The sequence below is a fragment of the Equus caballus genome, chromosome 17 (genome assembly GCF_041296265.1).
Source record: "Equus caballus isolate H_3958 breed thoroughbred chromosome 17, TB-T2T, whole genome shotgun sequence".
Lineage (NCBI taxonomy): Eukaryota > Metazoa > Chordata > Mammalia > Perissodactyla > Equidae > Equus > Equus caballus.
The window spans coordinates 49,612,523-49,625,232 of NC_091700.1; positions in this window are offsets into that span (position 1 = coordinate 49,612,523).

Here is a 12,710-nt window from a genome sequence, read left to right on the forward strand (position 1 = left end):
AAGCAAGAATCCCAGCTGTGGCAAGTCTCTACCACTAACTGGCTTTATAATCTTTAGCAGGTTTAGCCTTTCTATGTCTTAGTTCCTTTATCTGTAAATAATCTCTAGGGTTTTAGACTTATAATCAAAAGCCCATGATTCTAAATAAGGAAACATTTTGCCAATTAAGAGCAACTTTTTTCCTAAGAATGACACTATTATAATAGGAGTTGGTTTTTTAAAAGCTGGAACTTGTTTTGCTTGGGATACATTATATCTAAGTATGCTTATCTGTTGGCTAGATTTGTTTAGTGTTAGGGCATTCAGGATTTTGCTGAGCCAAATGGAGTTCCTAATATACATGACTGTATTATAAAATGTACCTGGTCTACATACAATAGATTTATGGGTAAAGAAGGGGATCTTGAGAAGTAGGTTAGACTGCTGCCCTAGAAGACCACTCTCCTGCTTCTCCTTCACCATTCTAAATAATGAACACTTGTAAGCCTCCAGAAAGTCAAACAACTTCATTTTGATTAAGAGCCTCTCAACTTTTTTATTCTCTCTTACTATCTCAACTTAGCTATTAATTGGTCTCACCTTGTTTCTCTATTTTCATTTCTCAAATTTTAGTCCTCTTAGTGCTCTTGGTAACCTTCTGTTTCTTCAGAATGTACCCTTTCCCCCCCTATTTCTTATTTTCCTTTCTAAGGTTTAATCCTAGAATATATTTTTTTCTTAATCTTAGATTCTTCATCTGTTCTGATTTCTGTAATCATTTGCACCTTGATGACTTCCCAGAATTCTCCCACTGTTTTCAAAGACTCTTGAATAGGATAATCTGTTGCTTTGAACTCTGTTATCAAGGAATCTCCTTAGATGGCTATACTACAGGTTTGAGACAGCATTGTCAGTTTTGATAATTTTCTGTTCTGTGTCCTAACCCATTCAGAGTTGGTTGCTAGCTGACAAGTTCAGTCTTCAACAACAATGGCAATTACTGACCACTTTAAAAAAATAATCTATTTTCTCTGTCTTTATCTGCAATGGAGAGAAGGAATGGTTTGCATTGATAACTACAATTTTTTGTAATATTTTCGTTCCTTAGATTTGTGATATTCACTAAATGCAGAACATGGAATCATTATTGTTATTGTCTCCCTGAATCTGGAAAAGCTTCATATTTTCTTAGCAGGCTAACTATATAGGACAAGGGAGAAAATAATTGGACTGTCCTATATAAACTTTGTAGATACATTTTAAATAAACTTAAAATGGGGATATGTCCCTATGTTATGAATAGGTAGAACTTTTAATTTAGTTCAGTACTTTAATTATTTTTTGGCTATCCTTTCCCATTTTACCTTTCTTTTCTCCTTCCCTAATTATGTACATATCAGAGTAGGTCATTGATCTCTGAGATATAGCATTGACCCAGAGCAGTATTGCCTATTAATTTACCATCTGATCTGCCTAATGCACTTTAATTCTATTGGGCTCTTCCTTGTCCAGGTTAATGTGCATCTCTCTGACTTGTAGCTATTGCTAACATTTCCAAAAATAGGTAGAAAATTTCTGGGTGGTGTGTGTGTTTCGAGAATGAGTTTTCTTTGTAACCAGCTCTAAAGTTTACCTTTACACTCATATGTGCTTTTAGAGCCCCATAGGAATATGGGTTTCAATGATCTCTGCCTTGGAGGAACCAAGGAGGGGAGGTAATAAAAGGTGAAAGGACAAAATAGAGGTGTCTATTCCAGGAAGAGTTAGGTGTAGCTTTAAATAAGAGGGATCACCAACATTGATCTGGTTGCCTTTGTCTCCAACTATGCATATGCTATTGCAATATCATTTTACACCAAGAGATTTTGTTTTGGAAATATCTGGGAACTTGTGGGCAAATTGGAGATAGTGATTTACTCACAAATGTTACTATTTGGGCCCATCCGTGGGATTTGCTTCTGAAATTAATTTAACTCTTAGTATCTCTTCCTACCTCAGTGAACTTGTCCCCCAAATCACCTAAAGTCGTATACACTAATAACCCTTTAGGGCAATAACAGTGATAGCTGTTCTGTACTAATACTTTTTATGGGCCACTTATCACTAAGTGCTTTGTATACACTACCTCATTTATATCAGCCTTGTGAAGTAGTGATAGCATCCTGTTAATACAGATCACAAAAATAAGGCCAAAGTCAAAGTTCACTCCACTGATAAGTGGCGGTTCTGGGATTTGAACCTGGGCCTGTCAGACTCCAGTGTTCATGCTTTTAACAACTGTGACTTCCTCCTCAAGTCAGTGAGTTGGATGTGCAATGAATGATTTTTGGTAAATCAGCTATCTGACAGTGAAGCAGAGAATGTGCAAGTTGAATGGTTCTATTCTTCTTATACACGGGCTAGGAAGGTATATTCCTAAAGATCAGAATATTAGCGTCAGTTTCTTAAGTAGGAAAGCTTATTATGAATCCAAACCTCTTGCCTCTTATGGAAAGTAATAAAAGCTAGTCATCTTAATTTATGTTGAAGGTGCTTTTTTCCTCAAATCCAGACAATTACAGGGAAGTGAGATACCCGTAGAACTGTTACAGGTGTGAGAAGACTGGCACATCATGCTTAGCAAATTCTTGCTCTTCTTTGAACTTGAGAACTCTCACACTAGTTTTCATTGTACAAATGCTAAGATTTTTTCAAGGTTTTTTCCCTAGATTGATGTATTAGGATCAGTGTGGCACTGATTTCTTCAATAAAATTGGAATGATTCAGGTTTAGTCCCTTTGTACAGAGCAATCATGATAGCATTTTGTATATATTCTGAATTTTGGCTTGTCTGGAATCTTCTAAATGTTATCTTTGCTGTGCCTTCGAATTTGAATTTTTAATTTGAATTTTTTTTTTTAAGATATGCTTTTTTTGGTGTGTGGAAGATTGGCCCTGAGCTAACATCTGTTGCCAATCTTCCTCTTTTTTTTTTCCCCTCCCTAAAGCCCCAGTACATAGTTATATATCCTAGTTGTAAATCATTCTAATTCTTCCATGTGGGATGCCACCAGAGGGTGGCTTGATGAGTGGTGTGTAGGTCCACGCCAGGACCTGAACCCGTGAACCCCAGGCTGCCGAGGCAAAGTGTGCGAAATTAACCAAACCGCTCAGCCACGGGGCCAGCCTCCTAATTTCAGTTTTTCAATTGAGACTTCTCAAACCTATCTCATTGACTTTAGTTTTTCTTAGGATTATAGGGTTCAGTTAGACAAAAAGATGTTTTAAAAACCATAGTGTTTACCCAAAGGCAATTTTTAGTTTATCAAAAAGGGGTTAGGAAAATAATCTTCAGTGCCTATATGTGGGCGTTTAAAAACCATACTCTGCAATGCAGCTACAAAAGCTCTAAATAATAGTAAAGTATTGCACATACTATAGTAGTCCCTGCCTATCCACTGGGGAGATACATTCCAAGACCCCCAGTGGATGCCTGAAACCAAATAGTATCGAACTCTATATATACTATGTTTTTTCCTATATCTATGGTAAAGTTTAATTTTCTAAATTAGGCCGAGTAAGAGATTACCAACAGTAACAATAAAATGAGACAATTATAACAATAGACTAATAAAGGTTACCGTAGATCTTAGCAACTTCAACGTATGATTTTTTTTTCTTTCCTTAAGTCGAGAACTTTCACCTTTGTACTTAAGGCAAGCACATTACGGCTTTGGGGCCATTATTAAGTAAAATAAGGGTTACTTGAACGCAAGCACTGTGAAACCGTGACAGTCCATCTGATAACTGAGATGGCTGCTAAGTGACTAAGGGGCGGGTTAGCGTATACAACACAGATATGCTGGACAAAGGGATGATTTCACGTCTCAGGTGGAACAGAGTGGGGGTGGCGTGAGGTTTCATCACGTTGCTCAGAATGACATGCAATTTAAAACTTAAAGAATTATTTATTTCCATTTAGTATTTTGGGACTGTGGTTGACCACAGTTAACTGAAAGTATAGAAAGCAAAACCATGGATAAGGGGGACTATTATATATACTTTAATGCTCTGTTAAGTGCATTAAAAAGCAGTATTGCATAGTGGTTAAATGCGTGGATCTGAAGACGGCCTGCTTGGGATCAAATCCTGGTTACATTGCTTACTAGCTGTGTGACAGTGGGCAGGTACTTAATGTCTCTGTGCCTCAGTTTTCCTGTCTATAAAACTGGGATAATAATATCCACCTCGTGGGCTATTATAAGTTGAATGAGTTAATATTAATTCCACAATTAATCCAGAAGACTCTAAAAGCTAAATTTGTGTGTGTGTATGACTCAGTGGTACAAAACTTGACCTAAACTTATAATATGAGTAGTCATATATTTTGCTGCAGAGATATTAATATGTTTAATTACAGAGTGCTAGCACAGAATTTGCTGAGGTTTGTTACAAAATAAATGGTATATATCTATGTTGTATTCTAAAATTCAAAATTCTGAATTCAGAAACACATCTGGTTCCAAGGGTTTTGAAAGAATTGTGTGCCTATATATGTAAAAGTGCAAAGAGCAGCGCTTACTTACATCTCTTAGTTACAGATAACATCAGAGTATTTTATGTGCATTTAGACTGAGGTTTAAATCCTAAAGAAAGCCTTTTTCTTATGAATTAAGTCCTTCAGGATTCTGTCTGAGGAAAGTATATCAGCTAGTTAAAAATTTTAGTATAATTTTAAAAATAAGTACTTTGAGAGCATAAGAGTTCATTGAAAAGTTTTTAATTTGAATGAGTAGTTATTGTAATTTATTTAAGCAGAACTTAAATATGTAAGTATTGTCAATAGTACTTTAAAAAGAATCATAAAATGTAATGATGGCACAAGATACAGACTATATGTAGAATGTTAAAGGACTTCCTTTCAGAAGTTCTCTGATTTTAATTCCATTTTAATTTAAATCTCAAAACAGAGTAAAACTATTAGGGTTTATAAAAACAAGGTGCAGAATCACACCACTCATAAACCACAGATTCCGTCCTCTTATTTCCATCAGTGTAGAGAAGCTGATAGATGTTTTTGCAAGAGTTAGTTCATCAATCCTATTTCCCCCCCGCAAAGAATCGGTGGGGAGCAAAGATAAGTATGTGCAGTCCTTTGTATATAGACACTACAGTGGACTCAGGTTTGGAGTTCTCACTGAGATACCACTTTTTCCTTATCATTTGTACCCTAGCATAGACCTTTTCTGTGACTGACTGACTACAAACGAACACTTTCATAAGTTAGGTTAGGCTAGGGATGTGTAGCTAGTGACCATGAAATATGCTAAGATGTTGAATGCATTTCCTTGGCTTTACTATTATTTTGCTATTTATTAGTTGCAAAATGATCAGTTTCTTTCATTTCTACTCTACCACAGAGGCAACTGTTTTATAGTGGAGGGGATACTAACATGTAAATCTAGAATCTTAAAATCCCAGTTCTGATACTTGAATAATGGTGTGTTTTGAGGACAAATGACTCTATCTGAACTTTTTTCTCATCTGTAACATTGGATGATGATTACCTGTTAGATTGTGAAGATTTAACCAAGTCCTGACTCAAAGGATGTAACCAATAAATGTTACTTAAGTATAAAGTCCTTGATTTTTTTTCTCAGTCTTGTTGAGTAGTGAAATTCCTAAAAGGAGGCTAACAAGTCTGACTTTTACCTGTTATTCAAGGGCTTTGATAATCAGCCTCAACCAAGTATTTTAACCTCATATGTCACTTCTTCACTGTTAGCTAAGCTCCAGCCATACACAATACGCTATTCAGAGGTTGGCAGGCTCTTTTTATAAAGGGCGTTATGGTGAATATTTTTGGCTTTGTGGGCCACATATAATCTCTCTTGCATATTCTGTCTTTACTTTGCAAACCTCTCCTCTGTCTCAATATCCCATGTATTTTTATTTTTTTCTTCCTCTGTCTGAATATCCCATGTATTTTAATTTTTTTCTTCCACCCCACTAGGAAAGCTCCAACTTCCTATTGATGTGTCAAAACTGAACTCATATGCCACCTCCAGGAAAGCTATTGAGTCAACCGCTGACTTTGTAGCAGTTGGATGGAGTTACTTGCTTATGGTTGAGGTGTCCATTAGATCCTTTGATAGAGTCACACAAAACCCACCGTGTCTCAAGAGCATGTTTGAGAGTCTGACCTCTTTTATCAAGTCACTATAACTGATTCATTTCTTCCCCCTGTGACTGAGCTGACTTCCAACTTTGTATCTGCGGTACCTGGCACATAGAGAATTTGATAAGTGGATGGATACATTTGCTTTCCGTCTTAACACTGCATAGAATGTCCTTATTTTCTTCTAGTCATTCTTTGTGTCCCAAACAAAAAGGTCAGTACTCTTCTGAAATCCCCCATTCCATGCCCTCCACACGAGTTCTTTGCCATTCCCAGCTGTGATGTGAAAGTGCCTTGTTTGTGCTTTTACAGTTTCACTGGTTTTAGGGTTGGTTGCAGTTGTCTGTTACACCTTGTGTGTCTTGCTCAGTTACAGTCTTATTTACTTAGCTGTGGGTCTTTGGTGCAGAGCACAGTGTCTTTCACACAGTAGATGCTCAAGTATTAGAACTGTTACTTTACCCTAAACTAATTTTTTTAAAGGTTTACTTTGTTTTTATATCATGCCCTTGAAATTGATCATTTATTCATCAGTATAGATAGAATAGTAATTTTTAAGTAGGTTTTTAACCCATGGCCATGAGAACTAAATCTAATTTGTTCCTAAGTTATCTGTATTACTTGAGGGAATATAGCAGTTATATAACTAATCAAAACCAATGTGATATCCACATGTTTTTTGTTTTACTATTTAAATTTCAGATTCCTTTTTTTCTTGTCTAATTATTTTAAAACCAATATGTGTGTGTTTCCTTAAGGGACTGAAGTTTACTTTTTTTCTTTTTAATCTCCTTTTTTTTCCCCCTCTTCTCCCCAAAGGCCCCCCCAGTACATAATTGTATAGTCTAGTTGTGAATGCCTCTGGCTGTGCTATGTGGGACGCCGCCTCAGCATGGCTTGATTAGCGGTGCCATGTCTGTGCCCAGGATCTGAACCGGGGAAACTCTGGGCCGCCGAAGGGGAGCACGTGAACCCAACCACTTGGCCACCGGGCTGGCCCCTGAAGTTTCCTTTCTAAGTAGGTTAGTTATCCTTTCAGAAGAAATCTTGAGCCCAAAGAACTTGGGTCTAGAGTAAGGGAGGCCAGAGTTTCACAAAGCCAGGCATGGAATTGGTTTGGGCGTATGGAGAGGCCTGGAAACCAAGAGTGAGTCTAGCAATTTTGTTAATAAGCGTACCAACTTCTGGCAAAAATTTGAACTGCTCACTGTCACATTTTTTCCAGAAAACCCCCCAAGGAAAGTTTGAGATACTGAATACTCTGTGACCCTCCTTGGTGAGGGTTGCATACTTTATTTTTTAACAATATTAAAACCCTTGAGGTCTGTTGGTCAAAAGCCATAAACCTTTTTTTCGTGGAGTGGATTTTCACTTTAATCTAGGTAATAGAATAATATAGATCAGTGAAAAATACATAGTTCATTATATACCCATTTATTCATTAACACTGAGTGCCAAGTATGTGCCAGACACTCTTAGGCCCTAGGGATACAGTGGTGAACAAAACAAAATTGTCTGCCTTTATGGAGCTTAGTTTATGGGGGAAATAAGCAAAGTAGTATGTTAAATGATAAGTGCTAAGGAAGAAAACTAAATGTGCGAAGGAAACAATAGGTGGTTGAAATTTGAGATAGGAGACCAAGTAAGAACTTGGTGAGCAGGTGACATCTGAATACAGACTTGAAGGACGCGATGGAGGAGCCATACAGATACTTGAGAAAGAGCACTCCCACAGAAGGAACAGCAAATGTGAAGGCCCTGACGCAGGAATGGGCCTGATGTGTGTGTGGAACGCTGAGAAGGCTGTGCAGCTGTGGCAGAGAGAGCAAGGGGTCGAGATTACTGATGGGTGAGACTAGAGTAGAGCCTTGCAGGTCAGAAAAACGAGAGGATGGTAACCGAGGCCAGGGCTTATCCTGGCTTAATATAAAAGCCTCTTGTCCTCGTGCTGTCAAAGTTTTATTGGTTGTCATTCTTTTTAAAAAACCGCCTAATTTTTATCAAATGTGCGTAAGTCAAGTCAGATTTACTTTCTAAATCTAACAGATTGCAATGGCGTTTTACTCTGAATACCCGATGGTATTGATGTGAATGAATTTGAGTTATGGTATATGACTTAATTGAGTATATGGGAATCCTTCAGTCGCAACACTCACTTTATTTCTGCCCTTTTGTCCTTACGCATTAAATTACAGGTAATATCACATTTTAGTGTGATCTTTGTTTAGCAAAGCTATTTCTTGTCCTGGAATATAAGTGTAGTTATAGCAGAATAGATAGACAAAATTGGATAATAAAGAATGACTGCTTGTGAACAGGGACTTAAAAATAAGTGTGATAGAAGATTTTGTGTTTAATAGAATTGTTAAAATCAGATCAGCAGGACATGTTTTTATGGGCCATTTGCCAAGACTAGAAGTAGCTTTGATACCTGTTACTCCCTTAAACATGTATTTGCATTCCATCCCCTGTCAGTATGAGGAGACAAAACAAAGAAAAATAAAATCAGGATTTTAGAGCTGGAATGAATCTTAAATACAGTCTAGTCCAAACCTTTGGTTTTATAGGTGCAGAAAAATACAGGTTTTTCCAGAGCACACTGAGATACTTTTTTCTTCATAGCAGTTTTTAAAAATATATACTGTATATAAGTGTCAGGAGTATGACATTGTAATTCGGCTTCTGTATACATTGTACAGTGATCACCCCCAAAAGTCTAGTTACCATCCGTCATCCTACAGTTGACCCCCTTCACTGTTTTCCCCCAACCCCAAACCCCTTTCCCCTCTGGTAACCACTGATCTTCTCTATCTGTGAGTTTATCTTTGTTTTGTTTTGTCTGTTCATTTGTTTTAGATTCCCTGAGTGAAATCCTAACAGTATTTGTCTTTCTCCTCCTGACTGACTTCACTTACCATAATACCTTCAAGGTCCATCTTTGTTGATATGATTGACAAGATTTTATTCTTTTTTATGGCTCAGTATTCCACTATGTATATATATATATTGCGTCGTCTTTATTCATTCATCCATTGAAGCACACTTAAGTTGTTTCCATATCTTGGCTATTGTAAATAATGCCGCAGTGAACATATATCTTTTCTAATTCGTATTTTTGTATTCTTTGGATAAATACCCAGTAGTAGAATAGCTGGATCATATGGTAGGTCTATTTTTAATTTTTTGAGGAATCTCCATATTGTTTTCCATACTGACTGCACCAATTTACAATCCCACCAACAGTGTACAAGTGTTCTCTTTTCTCTGCATCTTCTCCAACATGTTGTTTCTTGTCTTTTTGTAATAACCATTCTAACAAGTGTGAATTGATATCTCATTGTAGTTTTGATTCACATTTCTCTTAATAATTAATGATGTTGAAAATCTTTTCATCTGCCTGTTTGTCATCTGTATGTCTTCTTTGGAAAAATATCTGTTCAGATCCTCTGCCCATTTTTTAATTGGGTTATTTGTGTTTTTGTTGTTGAGGTGTATGAATTCTTTATATATTTTGGATATTAACCCCTTATCAGATATATGATTTGCAAATATTTTCTTCCATTCAGTAGGTTATATTTTGTTTTGATGATGGTTTCTTTTGCTGTGTAGAGATGTCCCATTTGTTTATTTTTGTTTTTGTTTCCCTTGCCTTTGGAGTCAGATCCCCAAAAACATTGCTAAGACCAATGTCACGGAGCTTACTGAATATGTTTTCTTTTAGGAATTTTATGGTTTTAGGTCTTACATTCTACTCTTTAATCAGTTGTAGGTTAATTTTTGTGTATGGTAATTCTTTTGCATGTGGCCGATCAGTTTTCGCAGTACCATTTATTAGAGACTCTTTCTCCATTGTATGTTCTTGGCTCCTTTGTCGTAAATGAGCTGTCCATATACGTGTGGGTTTATTTCTGAGGTCTCAATTCTGTTCTATTGATCTGTGTGTCTGTTTTTGTGCCAGTGCCATTCTGTTTTGATTATTACAGCTTTGTAATATAGTTTGACGTCAGGGAGCATAACACCTCCAGCATTGTTGTTCTTTCTCAAGATTGCTTTGGCTATTCTGGGATCTTTTATGGTTCCATACAAATTTTAGAATTATTGGTTCTAGTTGAGTAAAATATGCTGTTGGATAGGGAGTGCACTGAATCTTTAGATTGCTTTGACTCAACAGTATTCTTCCAATCCATGAGCACAGAATATCTTTCCATTTATGTGTGTCTTCATCTGTTTCTTTCATCAGTGTCTTACAGTTTTCAGTGTACAGGTCTTTTGCCTCCTTGCTTAAATTTATTTCTAGGTATTTTATTCCTTTTTTTCTTTTTTTATAAAGATTGGCACCTGAGCTAACAACTGTTGCCAATCTTCCCCCCCCCCCCTTTCTGCTTTTATCCCCGCAGTACATAGTTGTATATTTTTTAGTTGTGGGTCCTTCTAGTTATGGCATATGGGATGCCGCCTCAATGTGGTCTGATGAGTGTTGCCATGTCCATGCCCAGGATCAGAACCAGTGAAACCCTGGGCCGCCATAGCAGAGTGCGCAAACTTAACCAATCGGCCACGGGGCTGGCCCTAGGTATTTTATTCTTTTTGATGCAGTTGTAAATGGGATTTTCTTAATTTCTCTTTCTGATAATTGATTAGTGTATAGAAACACCACAGATTCCTATATATTGATTTTGTATCCTGCAACTTTACTCAATTCATTTATTCTAACAGTTTTTTGGTGAAGTCGTTAGGGTTTTCTATGTATTGTATTATGTCATCTGCAAATAGTGACAGTTTTACTTCTTCCTTTGCAACTTGGATGCCTTTTATTTCTTTTTCTTGCCTAATTGCTGTGGCTAGGACTTCCAATACTATATTAAATAAAAGTGGTGAGAGGGGCCAGCGCCATGGCTGAGTAGTTAAGTTTGTGTGCTCCACTTCGGCAGCCCGGGGTTTTGCCAGTTCAGATCCTAGGTGTGGACCTGGCACAGCTCGTCAAGCCATGCTGAGGCAGTGTCCCACATAGCACAGCCAGAAGGACATACAACTAGAATATGCAGCTGTCTACTGGGGGCCTTTGGGGAGAAGAAGAAAACAAAAAAAAGATTGGCAACAGTTGTTAGCTCAGTTGCCAGTCTTAAAAAAAAAAAAACTTATTAGAGTGGGCATCCTTGTCTTGTTCGTGATTTTAGAGGAAAAGCTTTCAGCTTGTTCCTGTTGCATATGATGTTAGCTATGGGTTTGTCATATATGGCTTTTATTATGTTGAGATATGTTCCCTTCTATGCCCACTTAGTTGAGAGTTTTTATCATAAATGGATGTTGAATTTTATCTAAAACTTTTTCTGCATCTGTTGAGATGATCCTATGATTTTTATCCTTCATTTTGTTAATGTAGTGTATCACGATTGATTTGTGGATATTGAGCCATCTTTGCATCCCTGGAATAAATCCCACTTGATTGTGGTGTATAATCCTTTTAATGTATTGTTGAATTTGGTTTGCCAATACTTTGTTGAGGAACTTTTGCATCTATGTTCATCAAGGATATTGGCCTCTAATTTTCTTTTTTTGTGGTGTCCTTGTCTGGTTTTGGTATTAGGGTGATGCTGGCCTTATAAAATGTGCTTGGAAGTCTTCTCTTCTTTTCAGTTTTTTGGAAGAATTTGAGGAGGATAGGTATTAAATCATCTTGGAATATTTGGAAGAATTCACCAGTGATGATAACAGTTCTTTACTCACACAGATAGTTGGTGATAGGCAAGTTAGATTCTGATTCTAAAACTTAAATTATTTACCCTAATCTTCTACTGACCTTCTGAGTGTTGCCCCAAATAGCAGGCCATGAAAAATTATAGCATTGGGCAGATATTGTGTATAATATATAAGATAGTGGTTCTCAGACTTAATGGTGAATAACCATCACCTGGGAAGTTTTGTTTTGTTTTTTTTTAATTGTGGCCTGTCTCAGCTTCCCTCCTGAGATTTTGAATCAGTAGGTTTGGGATAGGGCCCAGTAAATCTGTGTTTGTAATGACCTGCTGATCATGAGGTATGTGACCTGGGGCATTGCCCTTAAAAAGCCCTAGTTTCAGGGACTGTCCTGGTGGCATAGTGGTTAAGTTTGCACAGTCCATTTTGGTGGCCTGGGGTTTGCAGGTTCAGATCCCAGGCATGGACCTAGCACTGCTCATCAAGCCATGCTGTGGTGGCATCTCGCATAAAATAGAGGAAGATTGGCACAGATGTTAACTCACCAACAATCTTCCTCAGCAAAAAGAGGAAGATTGGCAACAGATGTTAGCTCAGGGCCAATCTTCCTCACCAAAAAAAGCACTGGCTTCAAGGAGTAAAGGAGAGAATAAAGAAGTGAGATTAGCACTAATCATCTCTAATGTCTTATTTCTGATAAATTTTAGAAAAAAGTAAAAAGTTACTTGGGGGTTTGTTCCTTTGAGGAATTTCTTTCACTCTTACGTGAATTGTAAAGGCGGAGAAGAGATGCTCAGTGATTATTTTTGTTTCTCCATCATTAGAACCTTAGGGTCGTTATGATAAAGTCATTGAATCCATATAATTGGTACTGCAC